We start from the raw sequence: 24,138 nt of genomic DNA on the forward strand, positions 1-24,138 counted from the left end.
AGTGGCCGTGCGGTTCTAGGGGCTGCAGTCTGGAACCGCGAGAGCGCTACGGTCGCAGGTTCGAATCCTGCCTCGGGCATGGATGTGTGTGATATCCTTAGGTTAGTTACGTTTAACTAGTTCTAAGTTCTAGGGGACTAATGACCTCAGAAGTTGAGTTTCATAGCGCTCAGAGCCATTTGAACCATTTGGATACATCCAGTAAATAATTGAGGACGTAGGTTGCAAATGCTACTTGGAGAGGAAGAGGTTAGCGCAGGAGAGGAATTCGTGGCGGGCTGCATGAAACCAGTCTGATGACTGATGCCCCAGAAATTAGTGGAGGAAAAACAGTCAACGTAGTTGTATTGAATGTGCAGTAGATTTAGGCTCCAAAATTAAAGATTTGACCTTTTATTAGAAATTTATAATGGCAACGTGATCAAATTTATCTCTTCAAGATGGAGCGTCGTCATTAATGGAGCAATTACCATTCTTCGTCCTGAAATGGCGGCTTGTTGTCTCGAAATTCGTAGTTCAAAAAGAAGAAAAATAGCAAGTGCTTTAATGCAGTAATGCAAGAGATAATTAATGTCTAACCACTGCCTCACGACTGTGATTAAGTTAAAATGGTGTACAATATTGAAATGAAATGATCGTATGGCATTGTTGGCCGGGAGGCCCCACGCGTGGTAGTTCGGCCGCCGTATTGCAAGTCGTTTTTAGTTGACGCCACTTCGGCGACTATGAGTCAACTAGGATGAAATGATGGCGACGAACACACAACATCCAGTCATCACGAGGCAGAGAAAATCCCTGATCCCGCTGGGAATCGAACCCGGGACCCCCTGCGCGGGAAGCGAGAACGCTACCGCAAGACCACAAGCCGGGGACTGTACAGTCTTAATATCCGTCGCTGCAGGTAAAAGACTTGTGGACACCAACGCAATAACGGACTTGAGGATGAGATACGGAAGTAGATACGATTTCTCTAATGTGTGCAGTTGAACTATTGCCGATTATTTTCTCTGTGATATAGAGCAGGGGTCTCCAAACTTTTTAGTCCGCGGGCCACATTGACTCCTCCACGAAGTCATAAGGGCCAAGATCTACCTAGTGGGATTAAAGCACCCTAGCACTCCATGATCACCGTAATCTAAGGCTAAAGGAAAGATGAAATCGCAAAAATCTAAGGTTGTGGGAATAGCTAGCACTGAAATGAACTACGATTTTTATTTAATTACATAATTTTGATTGGTGGACGTACCTGACCGAAATTCTGGCGTATTTTATTCTGGCGAATTTCACCGACAAAAAAGTATGTCACTGCACATTCTTCACGAAAGCGGCCTACAAAGTTAACGAAATCTTAAAGTCATTGTTAGCAACACTATTACTGCAAGACGTATTTTACAACGTAATCAAAATAAAGTGAAACCTCGCTTAAGAAGAATCTTCCATAATGATTGATTAATAAGGCTAGCCGCCGAAGTGGCGTCCATTTGAAAGACTTGCACCAGACTCGTGAGTAGAATAGAATGCAAAGAATTTTTTTGCTTAAAATGTTTTCGCCAAACTAGTCTGTTAACCGTTCTTTTTTTTTTCACTATCGCACGGAAATGGTCTGTCCTTTCATTGTGGATAGCCACAAGTTTAACCATGACCCGCTTTGTAAAGATCTCCAACAATGTCGCGGTGTATTGGTCGCGATAGGCCTCGAAAGTCAATTGTTGGCAGTATAGGTACCACCTCAAATATTTGGCGGGCCGGATACCGGGGATGTCCGGCCAGCTAACGCGGGACGGTTTGTCGGCCCTCGCGGTCCGGTTTCGGCCCGCGGCCCGTAGTTTGGAGACCCCTGATTTATAAAACACAGACAAGTGTTAGTTACTGTTATTTTCGGTATATACAAATATATGCAATTATTTCGGCAAAATGTTCGCTAAGATGAATCCCTTGAGATTCTGGCACCGTTCAGAAGTCGACCTCTAAGCAACCAGAAGGGAAGCAGCACGCGGAAGTGCCGATAGTGCAGAGGATCTGCTTGGTATTGCGAGGCTGCAACACGTAACGAAGAGGCGCGACGCCTGAATCGTTCCAGGTTTCCGGGTGCTCGAGCTTCCAGAGCGGCCCTTGCTGGTGACAGCGGTTGTCCGGTAACGACGCCGACGCCTACGCTGGCAGCTACGTGAGTGGAGTAACGAGGTGGGCGTGGCCTAACGACCCCGCCCGCCTGCCCGACGACACTCCTGGAGCGGCGATCGCCGACGCTACGGCCCTTCATCGCGGAGGAGGGCTTCACAGGTCAAGCACTGAACACCATCCCGCCCACGGATTTCGCACCGTCCTTTATTTAGCATAGAGATACCGAAATTTTCTCCGCACGTTGTAGCGTTCCGGTAATCGCTCCAACTCTTATAACCACTACTACTAAATATATCTCCACATAAAAAAGGGAATATCCCAACAGACTCACTCACTCACTCACTCACTCATCATCATCGCCCAGGCCAAACAACTAAGGGTAGAAACTTTAAATTAGCAGAGAGAAAATGGTTCAAATGGCTCTGAGCACTATGGGACTTAACATCTGAGGTCATCAGTCCCGTAGAACTTAGAACTACTTAAACCTAACTAACCTAAGGACATCACACACATCCATGCCCGAGGCAGGATTCGAACCTGTGACCGTAGCGGTCGCGCTGTTCCAGACTGTAGCGCCTAGAACCGCACGGCCACACCGGCCGGCGTTAGAAGAGAGTGTTGATATTATACTGTAGGCGTTGTTTAAGAAGAGATTTTGTGATATTCCATCCCTAAGGAGGTGAAATAGGGGATATACATTTTCTTGAAAATATGACGCTATTAAGGCAATTTTAAAGCTAGACCTACGGAAATTGTATATGGAATGAATTTTATCCATAGTGGATGCTGTTGAACTCAGTGACTGTTCCCTTACAGAGTGTAGAAAAATTTTTCCCCTACCAGTCACAATGAAAGGTTCTTTATTTGTTGCACGATCGGTTTCGGGCTTGCGCCCATCTTCAGGTGTTGCATTTATGTGCATGTTTATATTGCTCGAGATTACTGAATAAATACGAAAAAAAATTGTTTGCTGGTGACTAAACAGATATCTGTTTGAAATGGAAATGAAGTCCCATGCTTCTTTACAGAGTGTAGGGGAAGATGCGGGAGACCTGCACCGCTTTACTAGGCAAGGTCCTAGTGGAGGTGGTTTGCTATTGCCTTCCTCCGACCGTGATGAATGATGATGATGAAGACGACACAACAACACCCAATCATCTCGAGGCAGGAAAACTCCCTGACCCCACCGGGAATCGAACCCGGGACCCCGTGCTCGGGAAGCGAGAAGGCTACCGCGAGACCACGAGTAGCGGAGATATATCTGTTTAGTCACCAGCAATTTTTTTTCTTTTTTCTTTTTTTGTACTCATACAGTGATCTACAGCAATATAAACATTACATGAATGTATAAACACCTGAAGATGGGCGCAAGCCCGAAACCGGTCCTGTGACAAATAAATAACCTTTTATTGTGACTGATAGCGGAAAAAGTTTTCTACAATTGTATATAGTTTCTCAGACAGAAACAAAGAAACACGTTTTTCAGCATTTTTGGAAATTCAACTCCTAAAAGGTGAAAAAGTGGGTGAGTTCTTTTAAATAAATCGATATCAAAAAACTACTAAAGTATTTTTAAAGCTACATCTATGAAAATTGCTATTTGACTTCTCGGTTTCAAATAAAAAAAGTCGTGTGTCAGTGTTTTTGAAATTCAGCCCCAAAGGGCGTGAAATAGGGGATAAAATGTTTTGTGAAGTATTTCATTTTGAAAACATTTTTAAAGCTAAATCTATGTAAATCTGTGCTTGGCTTCTCAGTTAGAAATAAAAAATACGCATTTCGCTATTTTTGGAAATTCGACCACTAGGAGAATGAAATATGGAGTGAAATGTTTTATGAAAATATTTCATTGTGAAATCATTTTTAAAACTAAAACTTTGAAAACTGATGTTCGACTTCTCTGTCATAAAGGAAAATATACACGTTTCACTGTTTTAGAAAAACGGGGACATAGTAATTCGCTGATTCATCACCGCCCAGCCGAAAGCGCTAATGATAGTGACTTGAAATTTTGAGACGGTGTGGAACTTAAACCGTAGGAATCGTTTGAGAAGCAGTTGTTTGAAATTCCTCTCGTAAGGGATGAAAGTCTTTTTGATATTACGTCACTATTAATGCAATTTTGAAGCTAGAACTACGTAATTGGTATCTAATTCCTCAGTCCGAAATAAAAAAATACGTGTTTCTCCTTTTTGGAAATTCAACCATAAAGGGAGTAAAATAGCGGACGAAAGTTTTTTTTAAATAAATCATCATTGATGAGCTACTAAACCATTTTTAAAGTTACGTCTATGGACGCATTTTTAGAAAATCAGCTCCCTAAGGGAGTGAAATAGGTGGTGTAAAGGTTTATGAAATTAGTTCGTTATGAAAGCATTTTCAAAGCTAAATCTATGAAAATTTGTACCAGGCTTCCCTGTCAGAAACAGAAGAATACGTGTTTCAGTGTTTTTGTAAATTCAGCGCCTGCTGGAATTAAATAGGAGGGAGAAACCTTTAAGAAAATCTTTTGTTATAATAAAAAAAATTTTAAACTAAATTTATCAAAATTTGTATTTCACTTCTATATTAGATATAAAGAAATTTGTGTTAGGGGTGAAAGTTTCTATGGAAATATCACCACAAGGACGCAAAAGCGACGATCAACAGAAATCTTGGACTCCAGCTATCAGAATCGCTTTTTGGTCAGCAATACATTCGGAAAGGACCATGCCTCCATGGCCTTAACTAACGTGAAAAGTTGAGAGAGTGTTGCGATTCAATAGGTCCTGCAATTCTTACAACGTACGCTCTCGTAATTTCAACAGTAAATTTGTCTATAATACCAAGGCTTCTCTTGAAACGTTTCCCACTGAAGTTTATTGAGTATCTCCATAGCGCTCTCACGCTTATAGAGGGTATTCATGGCAAAACGCGCCGCTCTTCATCGGATCTTCTATACTACTTCTCATCCAACCTGGTAAGTGTCCCAGACTGATGAGGTAGTCGAATGAGTTTTCTGTAACCTACTCTTCCTTGGATGATTCACACTTCCTTTTCTTTGAACGAATCCTAGTATGGCATCCGATATTCCTACAGTTAGTTTTATGTGGCCTGTCCATTTAAGTTCTTTCCGGACAGCTACTTCCGCGTATTTTAGGCTGTTATTGTTCTCAGTGGTTTATCGCCAACATCATAACAGAGCTGTAAAGGATCGCTTCGCCTATTTCACCCTCAATGCGTTACACTTAATCACGTTCAGAACTAACTGTCGGTCCCGGCACTAGTCGTCGATTCTCCATAGGTCTTCTTGCATTTCGATACAGTCTTCGGGCGTTTCAAAAAAATGGTTCAAATGGCTCTAAGCACTATGGGACTTAACATCTGACGTCATCAGTCCCCTTGACTTAGAACTACTTAAGGACATCACACACATCCATGCCCGAGGCAGGATTCGAACCTGCGACCGTAGCAGCCGCGTGGTTCCGGACTGAAGCGCCTACCACCGCTCGACCACAGAGGCTGGCTTCGGGCGTTTCAATCTTTCTGCAGACAACAGCATGCCTCGTGTACAGTCTCAGAAAGTTTCTGACGCTGTTAGGTGGATCGTTAGTACGAGGGCGGGCTGAAAAGTAATGCCTCCGTTTTTTATGTGAAAACTCTTAAAGCTCTTTAAATGAAACAAACGTTATTAACATTCTAGGTCTTCATTCTTCTTGTCTACACATTTATTTCTCAACATAGTCACCTTGGCAACGAACACATTCCTCCCGACGAGAGACAAGTTTGTTGGTACCGTCACTGTATAGTGGCTCACTTTGCTGTCGGAGCCACAACGTCACTTCTATTTTGAACCGCTTCACTACTATCAAAGTGAAGTCCTCGAAGGTATTCTTTAAGTTTTGGAAATAGATGAAAATCGGATGGGGCAAAGTAGGAACTGCTCAGTTCAGTAAATTTCACCAACAGCCGTATACTTTAGGTTATTTTATTCGTACTTTATTTCGAAGCCTACCAGTTTCGGCAATTCATTTTGCCGTCTTGAGGCCCCATGTTGTTGTTGTGGTCTTCAGTCCTGAGACTGGTTTGATGCAGCTCTCCATGCTACTCTATCCTGTGCAAGCTTTTTCATCTCCCAGTACCTACTGCAACCTACATCCTTCTGAATCTGCTTAGTGTATTCATCTCTTGGTCTCCCTCTACGATTTTTACCCTCCACGCTGCCCTCCAATACTAAATTGGTGATCCCTTGATGCCTTAGAACATGTCCTACCAACCGATCCCTTCTTCTGGTCAAGTTGTGCTACAAACTTCTCTTCTCCCCAATCCTATTCAATACTTCCTCATTAGTTATGTGATCTACCCATCTAATCTTCAGCATTCTTCTGTAGCACCACATTTCGAAAGCTTATATTCTCTTCTTGTCCAAACTATTTATCGTCCATGTTTCACTTCCATACATGGCTACACTCCATACGAATACTTTCAGAAATGCCTTCCTGACACTTAAATCTATACTCCATGTTAACAAATTTCTCTTCTTCAGAAACGCTTTCCTTGCCATTGCCAGCCTACATTTTATATCCTCTCTACTTCGACCATCATCAGTTATTTTGCTCCCCAAATAGCAAAACTCCTTTACTACTTTAAGTGCCTCATTTCCTAATCTAATTCCCTCAGCATCACCTGACTTAATTTGACTACATTCCATTATCCTTGTTTTGCTTTTGTTGATGTTCATCTTATATCCTCCTTTCACGACACTGTCCATTCCATTCAACTGCTCTCCCAAGTCCTTTGCTGTCTCTGACAGAATTACAATGTTATCGGCGAACCTCAAAGTTTTTATTTCTTCTCCATGAATTTTAATACCTACTCCGAATTTTTCTTTTGTTTCCTTTACTGCTTGCTCAATATACAGATTGAACAACATCGGGGATAGGCTACAACCCTGTCTTACTCCCTTCCCAACCACTGCTTCCCTTTCATTTCCCTCGACTCTTATAACTGCCATCTGGTTTCTGTACAAATTGTAAATAGCCTTTCGCTCCCTGTATTTTACCCCTGCCACCTTTAGAATTTGGAAGAGAGTATTCCAGTCAACATTGTCAAAAGCTTTCTCTAAGTCTACAAATGCTAGAAACGTAGGTTTGCCTTTCCTTAATCTTTCTTCTAAGATAAGTCGTAAGGTCAGTATTGCCTCACGTGTTCCAGTGTTTCTACGGAATCCAAACTGATCTTCCCCGAGCTTGGCTTCTACTAGTTTTTCCATTCGTCTGAGGCCCCGTACGCAAAATGAATTGCTGAAACTGGTAGCGTTCGAAATAAAATAATTGTAATGCTGAAAAAGAGGGTGCTCTATGTGTGGACGAAGTCTTTAAATCCAGAACTCGATTGCAGTACATTGTTCCCCAGGCATCGTCATCGTTACCTCACACACCTCCAAGTCACACGCTTCGTTTTGAAGCCCTGTAGCAGCAGAGGCACTGCTAATAAGTGCACATGAAGAATACAGAATGTTAATAACGTTTCTTTTATTTGAAAAACTTCAAGAGTTCGCAAATAAAAAATTTAGAGGCACTACTGTTCCGCACGCCCTCGTATAAACTGTAAGCAGTTACGGCCCTATAACCCTCTTTTGGAGTGTACGCGAAACTGTCTTTTATATCTGTGGAATTCGTCCCGTTAACGTGCTGAGTTCTATCTTCTAGCAAGCCAGTCCAGCCGCATATGGCAACAGCAAAGGCAGCAAAAGAAAATTTTAATACTCAGGGTACTTTTGTCCTTCCCGTTATCTACACTTACCACGTTTCGAAAATGTCGGATTACAAGGAAACGATGGCACCCGCCTCCCCTCCCTCCCCACCACCTCCCCCAAATCATTTCGGAGGCCTATATGTCCGATTGCGATATAACCCATCGAACACGTCTCTGATGTGATTGGCTGGCAACTCGCTGGTCACAGTTACGATGCTTTGTAGACTAGCGGACAAACCCTGAGGAAGTATATTCGACAGAGACACATCATGCCGTCATTGATTCCATACCACAACTTTTAGAAATTACAACTCGTGTTGGGTTAGAGATACACTTAATTCTTATAGCTAGAGCTAATATAGAGCTGTGCAACACTAATTACGTATGTATTGTCAAATATCTAATGTTTAATACAGAGTTCTTTGTGTCACGTATCCTCATTGCTTCTACAGTGTCATTTTAAAAGCCGGTAGCTATTTTTAGCTCCCAATTACCTGACCCTTATTACAACGCTGTGCTACCTCGGCAGAGCGCTCGATATATTGATATCTCGTTAGCAGAAGCGGACTGATCCAAGTCGGATACAAATGACCTCCTCCTTCGATAGGTGGTGTTGGGCAAGGCTTAAAAGCACATGTATCGAACTACTTGATAAAACGGTTAATGAACGTCGTCTTATCATTTTTTTTTAAAAAGTTGACTACTGTTGTCGGAACTGCAATAAAGGATATTATAATAAATAATACAATAAAAGAAGAAAAATGAGGTCATTCAAAAAATTCTAAGAGACCGTAGGTCCCGAATAAATACAATTATGTGTATCCCAACAGTTTTCATAGAACAAACTGTCGTGAATACTCCTTGCTTCAGAAATTCTAATATGTCCATTTCACTAAAAACTTCAATAATTCCTTTACAGTTCACAAGTTTTTCTTCTGAATCTTGTAAATAGTTCGCCATGTCACAATAAAGAAAGCACTCACATCTTCTCAGGTATACAGAACACTGCAAAGTAAACGCCCAAAAATCCACCTCTTGCTTACTTTTCGCCTTTCTTCAGAATAGCAGTTACATTATACCTGCTCCACCAACGAGACAAATCTCTTTTGTGCATCATTACTATGAACAACTGAATCTAGAAAAATCAGTGTTTCAGTTAATTAGTATGATGACAAGCAATAAACAATTAAGATCTGAAGGTGTCAGATTTCACACTAAGAAATTCTTATTATTACTTTCACAGCATAAACGATATCGAAAGCGTGTGGCCTACTGCAGTTTGCAAATTCATACTACTGGCTGCTGGATGTTCAACACTAACACAATGGCCGGCCGGAGTGGCCGAGCGGTTCTAGGCGCTACTGTCTGGAACTGCGCGACCACTACGGCCGCAGGTTCGAATCCTGCCTCGGGCATGGATGTGTGTGATGTCCTTAGGTTAGTTAGGTTTAAGTAGTTCTAAGTTCTAGGGGACTGATGATCGAAGATGTTAAGTCCCATAGTGCTCAGAGCCATTTGAGCCACTAACACAATGCGTGATACCAGTTAAAGATAGAACAATAACGTTTGTAATGTCAAGACGGTTTGCAATGAGCAGTCTAATAAGTACAGAAATTGGGTAGAGAAAGACAAAAGTAATGAGAGGTAGCAGAAGTGAAATTAGCGAAAAACTTCACGTAAAAATTGGTGACCAAAAAGTATATGAAGTGAAGGAATTCTGCTGCCTTAGAAAGAAAACAGCACACGAGGGACAAAAGGAGGAGATAAAAAGTAGACTAGCGCAGCCGAAGAGGACATTCCTGGCCAAAATAAGTCTAGTAAAATCGAATGTTGGTCTTCTTTCATAAATTAATTTAGAAGAATACTCGTCTAGAGCACGGAATTGTGTGGAAGTGAAACATTGACTCTGGGAAAACCGGAAAAGAAGAGAATCGAAGTGTTTGAGATGTGAGACTATAGAACATGCTGAAAATTAAATGGACTGACAAGGAATCGACGAGGAGACTATCATGCAGCAAATACCAAATAAGACCCAAATCAAGGTTCAAAAATGGTTCAAATGGCTCTGAGCACTATGGGACTTACTTCTGAGGTCATCAGTCCCCTAGAACTTAGAACTACTTAAACCTAACTAAGGACATCACACACATCCATGCCGAGGCAGGTTTCGAACCTGCGATCGTAGCGGTCGCTCGGTTCCAGACTGTAGCGCCTAGAACCGCTCGGTCACTCGGGCCGGCCGCAAATAAAGGAATACATTCCATGACACTTGGGAGATCTGTAGAGGGTAAAAACGGGAGGGGAAGACAGAGATTGGAACAAGTGCAGCAAATAACTAATGACGCTGGGTGCAAGTATTACTCTGAGATGAAGGAGTTGGCACAGATGAGGAAGTCGTGGTGGCCTGAATCAAACCTGTCAGGATACTGATGACCCCAAAAAAAGAATACCTGGAATCAATTCAAGGTCGTACAGATCTGTATCTTTCAGATTTAAGATCAACACTGTCAATATACGTTTGATATTCTAAAACGTTATGACCACCTGCTTAATAGCTTGTTTGTCCGTCGTTGGAACGAAATACATCACTGACTCTGCGTATCAACCATCCGACAGTTCTTTGGCAGGTTTGCGGAGGTATACTGCATTCGATGTCTTTGCACAGGTCATGTAAATCTCTTAAATAATGAGCCACTGATTTGCGTACGCGGTGATGGCGCCCCACAGGGACCGAGATGGTTTCCTTAGTATTTACATCAGGTGAATTTGGACACCGAAACATCAACTTGAATTCACTACAATGCTCCTCAAACCATTGTTGCACGGTTCTGGCTCCGAGACACGGACAGCTATACTGCTGAAAGATGACGTCGATGTTAGGGAATACATCAATCATGAAAAGATTTAGGTGGTTCGCAGATGTCAGCGTGACTTCGATTAACATAACAGATCCCATGCAAGCGCAGGAGACTGTCTCCCATAGCACAGTAGTGTTCCCAGCAACCTGCGTCCGTGGCGCGCTGCACTTTACGAGCCGCGTTCACCTCGATGACGGCGTTTGTGGAGACGACTGGCGACCTAGTGTAGCAGAAATGTGATTCATGCGAAGAGTCGACACCTCTCCATTGCTCCACTGTCGAATCCCAGTGGTCCCGCGCCTACAGCTATCGTAACGGATGATGTGTGTGGGTCAACATATGAACACGTAAGTGTCGGCTACTGCAGAGCTCCATGTTCAACAATGTGCGATGGACGATGCACCAACAATGTGCTCTTTCATCACAGATACCAAAAATCATCATCCATCTTGCTTTACACAGCAGGCAAGCCTTCGAACTCACGTTCTCTGAACAGTCGTGTACGTCCACCTATACAGGGTGTTACAAAAAGGTACGGCCAAACTGTCAGGAAACATCCCTCACACACAAAGAAAGAAAATATGTTATGTGGACATGTGTCCGGAAACGCTTACTTTCCATGTTAGAGCTCATTTTATTACTTCTCTTCAAATCACATCAATCATGGAATGGAAACACACAGCAACAGAACGTACCAGCGTGACTTCAAACACTTTGTTACAGGAAATGTTCAAAATGTACTCCGTTAGCGAGCATACATGCATCCACCCTCCGTCGCATGGAATCCCTGATGCGCTGATGCAGCCCTGGAGGATGGCGTATTGTATCACAGCCGTCCACAATACGAGCACGAAGAGTCTCTACATTTGGTACCGGGGTTGCGTAGACAAGAGCTTTCAAATGACCCCATAAATGAAAGTCAAGAGGGTTGAGGTCAGGAGAGCGTGGAGGCCATGGAATTGGTCCGCCTCTACCAATCCATAGGTCACCGAATCTGTTGTTGAGAAGCGTACGAACACTTCGACTGAAATGTGCAGGAGCTCCATCGTGCATGAACCACATGTTGTGTCGTACTTGTAAAGGCACATGTTCTAGCAGCACAGGTAGAGTATCCCGTATGAAATTATGATAACGTGCTCCATTGAGCGTAGTTGGAAGAACATGGGGCCTAATCAAGACATCACCAACAGTGCCTGCCCAAACGTTCACAGAAAATCTGTGTGGATGACGTGATTGCACAAATTCGTGCGGATTCTCGTCGGCCCACACATGTTGATTGTGAAAATTTACAATTTGATCACGTTGGAATGAAGCCTCATCCGTAAAGAGAACATTTGCACTGAAATGAGGATTGACACATTGTTGGATGAACCATTCGCAGAAGTGTACCCGTGGAGGCCAATCAGCTGCTGATAGTGCCTGCACATGCTGTACATGGTACGGAAACAACTGGTTCTCCCGTAGCACTCTCCATACAGTGACGTGGTCAACGTTACTTTGTACAGCAGCAACTTCTCTGACGCTGACATTAGGGTTATCGTCAACTGCACGAAGAATTGCCTCGTCCATTGCAGGTGTCCTCGTCGTTCTAGGTCTTCCCCAGTCGCGAGTCATAGGCTGGAATGTTCCGTGCTCCCTAAGGCGCCGATCAATTGCTTCGAGCGTCTTCCTGTCGGGACACCTTTGTTCTGGAAATCTGTCTCGATACAAACGTACCGCGCCACGGCTATTGCCCCGTGCTAATCCATACATCAAATGGGCATCTGCCAACTCCGCATTTGTAAACATTGCACTGACTACAAAACCACGTTCGTGATGAACACTAACCTGTTGATGCTGCGTACTGATGTGCTTGATGCTAGTACTGTAGAGCAATGAGTCGCATGTCAACACAAGCACCGAAGTTAATATTACCTTCCTTCAATTGGGCCAACTGGCGGTGAATTGAGGAAGTACAGTACATACTGACGAAACTAAAATGAGCTTTAACATGGAAATTAATCATTTCCGGACACATGTCCACATAACATATTTTCTTTATTTGTGTGTAAGGAATGTTTCCTGAAAGTTTGGCCGTACCTTTTTGTGACACCCTGTATAGGTGTCTTTCCTTACAGCACAACCAAACTGGCATACCACGTAATTTTGCACCTCCTTTCGCACAAATCGACTCCTCTTTCCTGGCATACTGAAATAAAACAATAGATGTAATCAAATCAAACGTGACCTTTCATCAGTTAAGGCATTACACGTATAAATCGAGAATCACACTTGTAACGTCGTATGCATGTTTACTCATAAATAAACTATTTCTGGCATATCTTATCATGGCACTGTTCGATTCTAACCCCAGTGACAATTTGAAACACGTCCTGCCATCTGTGAGTAAGATGTAGAACTTTTTGCATTCCGTAAGAATCGTGCCATCGCAGACTAGAATGAATCGTGAAAGAATCGTGAACGAATCGTAGGAATCGATTCGCAATGTGAGATTGAATCGTAGGAATCGAATCGGGTAAAAGAATCGTGTTGCGCAACTCTGGTAAGTGTTGGCTACTGCAGAGCTCCATGTTCAACAATGTGCGATGGACGATGCTCCAACAATATGCTCTTTCATCACAGATACCACAAATCACCATCCATCTTGCTTTACAGAGTAGACAAGCCCCCGAACCCCACGTTCTGTGAACAGTCGTGAGCGACCACCTATTTAGCTCCTAGTGGTAGTTTCGCTTCCTTACACATCTTCCGATAGATGCTCATGACAGTAGCACGTGAACATTCGATCAGCTTCGTCGTTTTCGACGTTCTGGTTCAGACTCTACATAATAATAATCTACCCTTTGTCAATGTCGGTCATCTCAATGGATTTCCCCATTTGCAGCCCACATATTCGTTAGGGTGATCCCCTTCTGTGTTTGCTCCGTTTACATACTTTTACTACCGCGTCACGTGCCCGCAACGGCACCAGGCCGTATCCAACGTCACTTTTTTTGTTTTTTTTTCATTTTGTTCGTTATTAATCGTTGTGTTTGGTCGTTGCGGACGTCGCAAGACATCCAGTTCAAGTTCGGTGGTTGATCCTTCCACTCAGTATTTTATTACAGAGGCCAACCAGCTCTCTGACCGAACACGCTGAGCTACGGTGCCGGCGGCGGTCGGTAGTGAGTAGTCACAATGTTTTGGATGAACAGTGTACGATACCTATGGCATCCGTCTGCAGTGCCTGATGCCAGCCACCTTTGACTGGTATTCTTCATTGTCATTATGAATCAGCGAATTTGCGAATTTGTAGTTACTTTCGCAGCAGTTCGGCGTTGCAACGTAAACTACAGCTACTCGAGCATAAACTGAAGGGATAGTGTCTAGAAAGGCAATACCTGTTCTCAGATCGAAAATAATTGTTGTCTGATAGCAGTTTGATGCAAGCAATGCCTCAGCCCAAATACAATGCACCCTTTCTGCTCCCACATTGTGACAATCGCGAACTGCTCGCAGAAGGCTGCGTGAAAGTGATAAATGTGGGAGGTGATCACACACCTGTGTGCTTAACAGCGAACTGTTCTCTCGACAAATCATTTCCAGTGCGATATCTGAAGTGATATCAAAGATGTCTTGATTTGGTGTGAGGAACATGTTACTATCCCAATAACGTTCTTGATAGAGATACCGTTCCACATGAAAATGATCCGCGTTTGGAGCACGAATATTGCGGCTAGATAAAACGAGAGCAGTGGCTTACAAAACACTTGTTCCACCGATTATTCAGGATTGTTAGTCGGTCTGGGATCTTTAACAATAGAAGAGAGGGATAGGATCCAACTAAGAGCGGCGCCTTTCGTTAGGCGATCGTTTAGCTGTCGTGGGACCATTACGAAGATGCTCAACAAACAACAGTGGCATTTGCTACGAGAGAGGCGAAGTGCATCGCAGAGAGGTTTACTGTTGACGTTCCGAGGGCATACTTTTCAAGAACAGTCGGGCAACAAATTCAGTCCTCCTGCATACGTGTCGCGAAATGTCAACGACGCGTTAATCAGAGATGACAGCGGCACGCGAACAGCCACGTGCTTCTGTTCTCAAGATTTTCTTTCCCAGTTGGTAGGTCGTAACAATCTCCCCTTAGCTGACGTCACTTATGTCAGTGGATTTGCGTACCGTATCGTTGCTGCAATTATTACATAATTGAATGAAATGATAATTAAATCAAGACCCTACGCTGCCGACAGGCCTTGATATACGTCAACGGCAACAGTTGAAAATGCGTGCCCCGACCGGGACTCGAACCCGAGATCTCCCGCTTACAGGGCAGACGCTCTATCCATCTGAGCGATCGAGGGAACAGAGGATAGGATGACTGCAGGAATTTATCTTTTCCACGCTCCCCGTGAGACCCATATTCCCAATTTAATATCCACACACTACATTCGTAGTGCCCCTGCCCATTACACTCATTACTCGCGGCAGACAATCTTACCGAGTCCCGTAAGAGTTCGGGCAATGCGTGTGCATCCGCACAGAAGAAGGTCAATGGCCGGTTAGCCTTAACTATATGAAGATGGTATCTGTTCTTTCGGACATGTCCAAAAGAACAGAAACCATCTTCATATTCATATATAGCATAGTTGTCTCTGCTGAGCTTACTTACCGTGTTATGTGATGTGCCACTACGTCACCAGACGGTGGTCTACCTCGCGTTGGGCAGATGTCATAACAATCCGGATCAGCAGAGTACACACATTCTGGTGTGCGATGTAAGTTTTGTTCTTACCTTTGACTTATTACTGACATATAGTCGTCTGTTTCCTTAATAAGTGAGAAAGGTCTGTACTGAAGACTTCATGTTGTTGTTGTTGTGGTCTTCAGTCCTGAGACTGGTTTGATGCAGCTCTCCATGCTACTCTATCCTGTGCAAGCTGCTTCATCTCCCAGTACCTACTGCAACCTACATCCTTCTGAATCTGCTTAGTGTATTCATCTCTTGGTCTCCCTCTACGATTTCTACCCTCCACGCTGCCCTCCAATACTAAATTGGTGATCCCTTGATGCCTCAGCACATGTCCTACCAACCGATCCCTTCTTCTGGTCAAGTTGTGCCACAAACTTCTCTTCTCCCCAATCCTATTTAATACTTCCTCATTAGTTATGTGATCTACCCATCTAGTCTTCAGCATTCTTCTGTAGCACCACATTTCGAAAGCTTCTGTTCTCTTCTTGTCCAAACTATTTATCGTCCATGTTTCACTTCCATACATGGCTACACTCCATACAAATACTTTCAGAAACCACTTCCTGACACTTAAATCAATAGTCGATGTTAACAAATTTCTCTTCTTCAGAAACGCTTTCCTTGCCATTGCCAGTCTACATTTTATATCCTCTCTACTTCGACCAACAACAGTTATTTTGCTCCCCAAATAGCAAAACTCCTTTACTACTTTAAGTGTCTCATTTCCTAATCTAATTCCCTCAGCATCACCCGACTTAATTCGAATACATTCTATTATCCTCGTTTTGCTTTTGTTGATGTTCATCTTGTGTCCTCCTTTCAAGACACTGTCCATTCCATTCAACTGCTCTTCCAAGTCCTTTGCTGTCTCTGACAGAATTACAATGTCATCGGCGAACCTCAAAGTTTTTATTTCTTCTCCATGGATTTTAATACCTACTCCGAATTTTTCTTTTGTTTCCTTTACTGCTTGCTCAATATACAGATTGAATAACATCGGGGAGAGGCTACAACCCTGTCTTACTCCCTTCCCAACCACTGCTTCCCTTTCATGTGCCTCGACTCTTATAACTTCCATCTGGTTTCTGTACAAATTGTAAATAGGCTTTCGCTCCCTGTATTTTACCCCTGCCACCTTTAGAATTTGAAAGAGAGTATTCCAGTCAACATTGTCAAAAGCTTTCTCTAAGTCTACAAATGCTAGAAACGTAGGTTTGCCTTTCCTTAATCTTTCTTCTAAGGTAAGTCGTAAGGTCAGTATTGCCTCACGTGTTCCAGTATTTCTACAGAATCCAAACTGATCTTCCCCGAGGTCGGCTTCTACTAGTTTTTCCATTCGTCTGTAAAGAATTCGTGTTAGTATTTTGCAGCTGTGGCTTATTAAACTGATTGTTCGGTAATTTTCACATCTGTCAACACCTGCTTTCTTTGGGATTGGAATTATTATATTGTTCTTGAAGTCTGAGGGTATTTCGCCTGTTTCATACATCTTGCTCACCAGATGGTAGAGTTTAGTCAGGACTTGCTCTCCCAAGGCCGTCAGTAGCTCCTATGGAATGTTGTCTACTCCGGGGGCCTTGTTTCAACTCAGGTCTTTCAGTGCTCTGTCACACTCTTCACGCAGTATCATATCTCCCATTTCATCTTCATCTACATCCTCTTCCATTTCCATAATATTGTCCTCAAGTACATGGCCCTTGTATAGACCCTCTATATACTCCTTCCACCTTTCTGCTTTCCCTTCTTTGCTTAGAACTGGGTTTCCTTCTGAGCTCTTGATGTTCATACAAGTGGTTCTCTCATCTCCAAAGGTCTCTTTAATTTTCCTGTAGGCAGTATCTATCTTACCCCTAGTGAGATAAGCCTCTACATCCTTACATTTGTGCTCTAGCCAGCCATTTTGCACTTCCTGTTGATCTCATTTTTGATACGTTTGTATTCCTTTTTGCCTGCTTCATTTACTGCATTTTTATATTTTCTCCTTTCATCAATTAAATTCAACATTTCTTCTGTTACCCAAGGATTTCTACTAGCCCTCGTCTTTTTACCTACTAGATCCTCTGCTGCCTTCACTACTTCATCCCTCAAAGCTACCCATTCTTTTTCTACTGTATTTCTTTCCCCCATTCCTGTCAATTGTTCCCTTATGCTCTCCCTGAAACTCTGTACAACCTCTGGTTCTTTCAGTTTATCCAGGTCCCATCTCCTTAAATTCCCACCTTTTTGCAGTTTCTTCAGTTTTAATAACCAATAGATTGTGGTCAGAGTCCACATCTGCCCCTGGAAATGTCTTACAATTTAAAACCTGGTTCCTAAATCTCTGTCTTACCGTTATATAATCTATCTGATACCTTTTAGTATCTCCAGGGTTCTTCCATGTATACAACCTTCTTTCATGATTCTTAAACCATGTGTTAGCTATGATTAAGTTGTGCTCTGTGCAAAATTGTACGAGGCGGCTTCCTCTTTCATTTCTTAGCCCCAATCCATGTTCACCTACTACGTTTCCTTCTCTCCCTTTTCCTACACTCGAATTCCAGTCACCCATGACTATTAAATTTTCGTCTCCCTTCACTATCTGAATAATTTATTTTATTTCATCATACATTTCTTCAATTTCTTCGTCATCTGCAGAGCTAGTTGGCATATAAACTTGTACTACTGTAGTAGGTGTGGGCTTCGTATCAATCTTGGCCACAATAATGCGTTCACTATGCTGTTTGTAGTAGCTTACCCGCATTCCTATTTTCCTATTCATTATTAAACCTACTCCTGCATTACCCCTATTTTATTTTGTGTTTATAACCCTGTAGTCACCTGACCAGAAGTCTTGTTCCTCCTGCCACCGAACTTCACTAATGCCCACTATATCTAACTATAACCTATCCATTTCCCTTTTTAAATTTTCTAACCTACCTGCAGGATTATGGGATCTGACATTCCACGCTCCGATCCGTAGAACGCCAGTTTTCTTTCTCCTGATAACGACATCCTCTTGAGTAGTCCCCGCCCGGAGATCCGAATGGGGGACTATTTTACCTCAGGAATAGATAAAATTAATAATACAGATTTGCACGTTTCTGAATTATAGTAATTAAGTGTGCAGAGAGGTACGCTTTTATATGAAGTAATCTAATCCACGTTATAATCAGATAATTAACCCTTCAGTTGTAAATAAACTGACGGGAAAAAGTCGCATCATCAAGAAGGAGTTGTGCGACATAAACGTAAGTTGGTAGGCGTGCTTCTACATCTAAAGATGACGCCAAATCAAATTTCACGCCAATCGCATAAGAGAGTCGTTAGTAGCGCCACTACGAGGATGCAAATCAGGTTTGCTTTAATTACACGCTGTAACGGTCGTGAGCGTTAGTTACCTCTGATATTGGACGTGGTTCGTTGCCGTTAGCCAGTAACGCCTTAGAGGTACCAAGGGCGCCACTATCAGCAGCTCACTGAGTTTGAACGAGGTCGTGTAAAAGGGCTACGAAAAGCTGAATGTTCCTTCTGCGATACTGCAGAAAGAGTTTGTAGGAATGTAGCCACTGTAAGTGATTGCTGCCAACAGTCGTCACGAGAATGTACGATGGCAAGAAGACCACGTGGGACTACAGAGCGGGAAGACCTTCGTGTTGGGTTCGCTGCTCTGCCACACCATACTGCATCTCCAGCAGCAATCTGAGCAGCAGTTGGAACTACAGTGACACAACGAACTTTTATTTCAAGGCCATCTCGGAGTCAGATGCCCTGTAGTGTGCATTCCACTGACCCCATACCAACGTCATATGCAGCTTCAGTGGCGTTAAGCGAGAGCTCATTGGAACGGATAGAAAAACAATTAAAAACGCTCAAATAGGAAAGGCCGCTGGACCTGATGGGATACCAGTTCGGTTTTACACAGAATACGCGAAGGAACTTACCCCCCTTCTTGCAGCGGTATACCGTAGGTCTCTAGAACAGCGTAGCGTTCCAAAACATTGGAAAAGGGCACAGGTCATCCCCGTTTTCAAGAAGGAACGTAGAAAACGTAGAACAAATGTGCAGAACTATATACCTATGTCTGCAACGTCGATCAGTTCCAGAATTTCTGGACACTAGAAATCTACTTTGTAGGAATCAGCATGGGTTTCGTAAAAGACGATCGTGTGAAACCCAGCACGCGCTATTCGTCCACGAGACTCAGAGGGCCATAGTCACGGGTTCTCGGGTAGATTCCGTGTTTCTTGATTTCCGCAAGGCGTTTGATACAGTCCCCCACAGTCGTTTAATGAACAAAGTAAGAGCATATGGACTATCAGACCATTGTGTGATTGAATTGAAGAGTTCCTAGACAACAGAACGCAGCATGTCATTCTCAATGGAGAGAAGTCTTCCGAAGTAGAGTGATTTCAGGTGTGTCGCAGGGGAGTGTCGTAGGACCGTTGCTACTCACATTATATATAAATGACCTTATGGATAACATCGGAAGTTCACTGACGCTTTTTGCAGATGATGCTGTAGTATATCGAGAGGTTGTAACAACGGATAATTGTACTGAAATGCAGGAGGATCTGCAACAAATTGACGCATGGTGCAGGGAATGCCAATTGAATCTCAATGTAGAAAAGTGTAATGTGCTGCGAATACATAGAAAGAAAGATCCTTTATCATTTAGCTACAATATAGCAGGTCAGCAACTGGAAGCAGTTAATTCCATAAATTATCTGGGAGTAGGCATTAGGAGTGATTTAAAATGGAATGAATATATAAAAATAATCGTCGGTAAAGCAGATGCCAGACTGAGATTCATTGGAAGAGTCTTAAGGAAATGAAATTCGAAAAACAAAGAAAGTAGGTTACAGTACACTTGTTCGCCCACTTCTTGAATACTGCTCACCGGTGTGGGATCCCTACCAGATAGAGTTGATGGGAGAAGATAGAGAAGATCCCACGAAGAGCAGCGCGCTTCGTTACAGGATCATTTAGTAATCGCGAAAGCGTTACGGAGATGATAGATCAACTCAAGTGGAAGACTGCAAGAGAAACACTCAGTAGCTCGGTACGGGCTTTTGATGAAGTTTCGAGAACGTACCTTCACCGAGGAGTCAAGCAGCATATTGCTCCCTCCTACGTATATCTCGCGAAGAGACCATGAGGACAAAATCAGAGAGATCAGAGCCCACACAGAGGCAAACCGACAATCTTCCTTTCCACGAACAATACGAGACTGGAATAGAAGGGAGAACCGATAGAGGTACTCAAAGTACCCTCCGCCACACACCGTCAGGTGGCTTGCGGAGTATGGATGTAGATGTAGATGTAGAAGGCAAGGTGGAGGTCTGTTGTGTTTTCTGATGAAAGTCGATTCTGCCTCGATGCTAGTAATGGCCGTGTATTAGTTATAGGGGGCCAGTTGAGGGCCTGCAACCTATACCAGGAGTTATGGCCCGGGGTGCGATTTCTTGTGGTAGCACTCTCATGGCTATCCCATGCACCCTGATTGCAAATCTGTTCGCCAGTCTGGTTATTCGACCTACTACGCTACTATTCATGAACAGCATCCGATAAGTGTTTTCTAACAGGATAACGTTCGCCCACATACTGCTGTAGTAACCCAATATCCTCTACATGGTACCGATATGTTGCCTTGCCTGCTCGATCACTGGATCTGTCCCCAGTCGAGTACATATGGGACATCATCGGACGACAAATCTAGCGTCATCCACAAACAGCATTAACAATCCCTATATTGACAGACCAAGTGCAACAGGCATAGAACTGCATCCCACAAACTGATATCCGGGGCCTGTGCCATATAGTGCATGCACTTTTGCATGTTTGCATTCAACATTCTAGCAGTTACACTGATTATTCATGTACTAGCATTTCACATTTGGAATGGCTTATCTCGAACCTACATTAACCTGTGATCTTAACTATATTACCTAGACAGACAAAGTCCCGAAATTTCATTACTCTACATTTATTATTATTTGGTGTTGCGTTTTTTTCCTTCAGTGTAGTATTATTGGTTCAGAATCATGACCGGTTTCGGGTGTACAAGTCTGTATACAGAAAAGGAAGAACCTATAATAAGAGATTGTGTTATACTTAACACTTGTTTGATATTGTAATAGTGGCGATTCATTTTCCAATTGTACCAGTTATAGATATTAAGTTAAAAGGGTCGGATTAGTCAGAATGAAAGACAGGTGTTGCACAAAATAACCTATGAAAAGTGAGCAATCAAAGGAAGAAAAAAAAACGGATAAAATATTAAGGGCGTATCAACGAACAATGTAAGAGATCTTAGTTACTTAATTACATGTTTCATAGATCATTTAAACTATTCTTTTATCGAAATGATGTGTAACGAGTCAGTTGCATATCTGATTAGAGTCACCATTAATGAACACATTATCATTTTGTTGCTACTCATGCAACTACACTTAAAAAGAAGTTATGTGTTTTCTTCTGGCTACCAGTTTTTAAGTAGAAATTCGTCAGTGGATTACAAGGTGTTGTCCAGGAGAAATGATTTAAATTATATTTAAAACTCGTGTTACTAGCTAACAGATATTTTATGTTATTGGACAAATGATCAAAAATTTTTATTGCTGCATATTGAACTCCTCTCTGAGTCACAGGCAGCTTTAATAAAAGGTAATGAAGGTCATTTTTCCCTCTAGTGTTGTAGGTAAGTACATCACTGTTCTTCTCAAATTATAATGGATTATTTGTGACGAATTTCACTAGCAAAAATATCTATTCTGGCGGCGCAGTTAAAATGCCTAGCTCCTTGAGCAGGTGTCTATAAGACGTCCTTGAGTGAAGATTATATATTATTCTTACTGTTCGCTGTTGTGAAATCAATAGTTTCTTTGTAAGTAATGAATTACCCAAGAAAATTAATCTATACAACATTACTGAGTGGAAATATGCAGTATGTGTCAGTAGTTTATACATTTGTTTTCATACGAAGAGCAAAAGTAGCTGATGTTAATTGTTGAGAAGCTCAGTAATATGTTTCTTCCAATTCAAGTTTTCCTCATGTGTACACGCAAAAATTTGGAGCATTCTATCCTACTTACTGACTCCAGCACATGAGCTACATCAGTTGTTGGTATTGTAAGAAGCCTGTTTATATATTTGTATGTTGGCAGCGTGATGGACAGCATCAATAACTCTGACAGCACTGTGCGCCCTCTGTAAAAGACTGAGTGGCTGATCGGACTCGCAGTTTGAGAATAACAACCAGCAGTGATGGCAGTTGAGAGTGAATAGCCAGCAGTGATGGAGGCTGTAAGTTAATAGCCAGCAGCGATGGCAGTTGGGTGCTTACAGTTAGCAGTCATGTAAGTTAGAGGTCTGAAGTGTTAGCGCAAGCGGACGGTCTGGACGAGTGTCCGTCACAGAAATGTATTACTGTTGATGATTATCTAATTTTTTTGGAACTGGACGTTACAGACCATTATATATTTTTTTGACTTGGATGTCAAATTATGAAGGTAAAATTTGCTAAATACATTGTTTGGTCTGCAACAAAATCTTTCCTTTTCTAACCGTATGCCTATCAGTAATTAGAGCCTACAATAGTTAGAATCTTTTATTTAGCTGGCTGTATTGGTGCTTGCTGTAGCACTGTTGTTCGTGTAATGAAGATTTTAAGTGAGAAGTTAGGATTTCTTCTAATTCAGGGCCATTCTTTTGTGTTAATTATTTGTACAGTCAGATTGCCTATCATTGTATATTGTGGGTCATAAATGAATAGAACAACTTTGAGCTGAATTATGTTAATTATTTGTACAGTCAGATTGCATATCGTCGTATATTGCGGGTCATAAATGAATAGAACAACTTTGAGCTGAATTTGTCAGGGAAAATTCTGTAGGTCAGATATGAAATGATGAAGACAAGCAAAGTGACAGTACGTTCAGTTTCACTCAGCAGTTTCAAAAGTAAGTTAAGAAGTTTCAACTTCCCAGTTATTCCAGTTTAAGTAAAAATAAATTAAGAAGTTTCACCTCCCAGTTGTTTCAGTCGAAGTAAAAATTTAGTAAAGAAGTTTCACCTGTCGACCCTTAGTCGAGGATACCTCACTGGAATCTTCTGATTTTCTGGTAGTTTGAATAATTAGTGCATGATTAGAAATTAGATATTGTCTACTGATAGCGAGTAATTGTATATAAAGAATTTCCTTTGTAGTTGTTTCTTATTGCTGTACTGTATTGTAATGGGCAAAGCAGTTGTGGCATGCATGTGAATTTGCACCAAGTATCTCGCAGTCGCTTTTGCAACTAAGTAGATATTTATTATTTTCAGTCGCTTGTGAATAACGCGACACTAGGCTGAAATCAAATTAAGTAGTTACAGTGAATGCAAGAGTAGCGTGTTAACACCACCCTCTAATGAATTGACAAATGTTCAAGGCAATAATTTGATAATTGTGCATAGGGACGTAGACCAGGCAGTAAATAATGGTGTAGAAAGGGAAACAACCAGTGAAAAAGGAAGTACTGTCGATTGAGAGAAGACAAGAGTAGCGTGTTAATACCACCCTCCAATGAATTGACAAATTTCAAGGCAATAATTTGACAATTGTGCATAGGGACATAGACCAGGCAGTAAATAACGGTGTAGAAAGTGAAACAATCAGTGAAAAAGGAAGTATTGTCGATTGATCGGTCGGTAACTGTTCGCCTCAGCAATTCG

This window comes from Schistocerca serialis, chromosome 2 (genome assembly GCF_023864345.2).
Source record: "Schistocerca serialis cubense isolate TAMUIC-IGC-003099 chromosome 2, iqSchSeri2.2, whole genome shotgun sequence".
NCBI lineage: Eukaryota > Metazoa > Arthropoda > Insecta > Orthoptera > Acrididae > Schistocerca > Schistocerca serialis.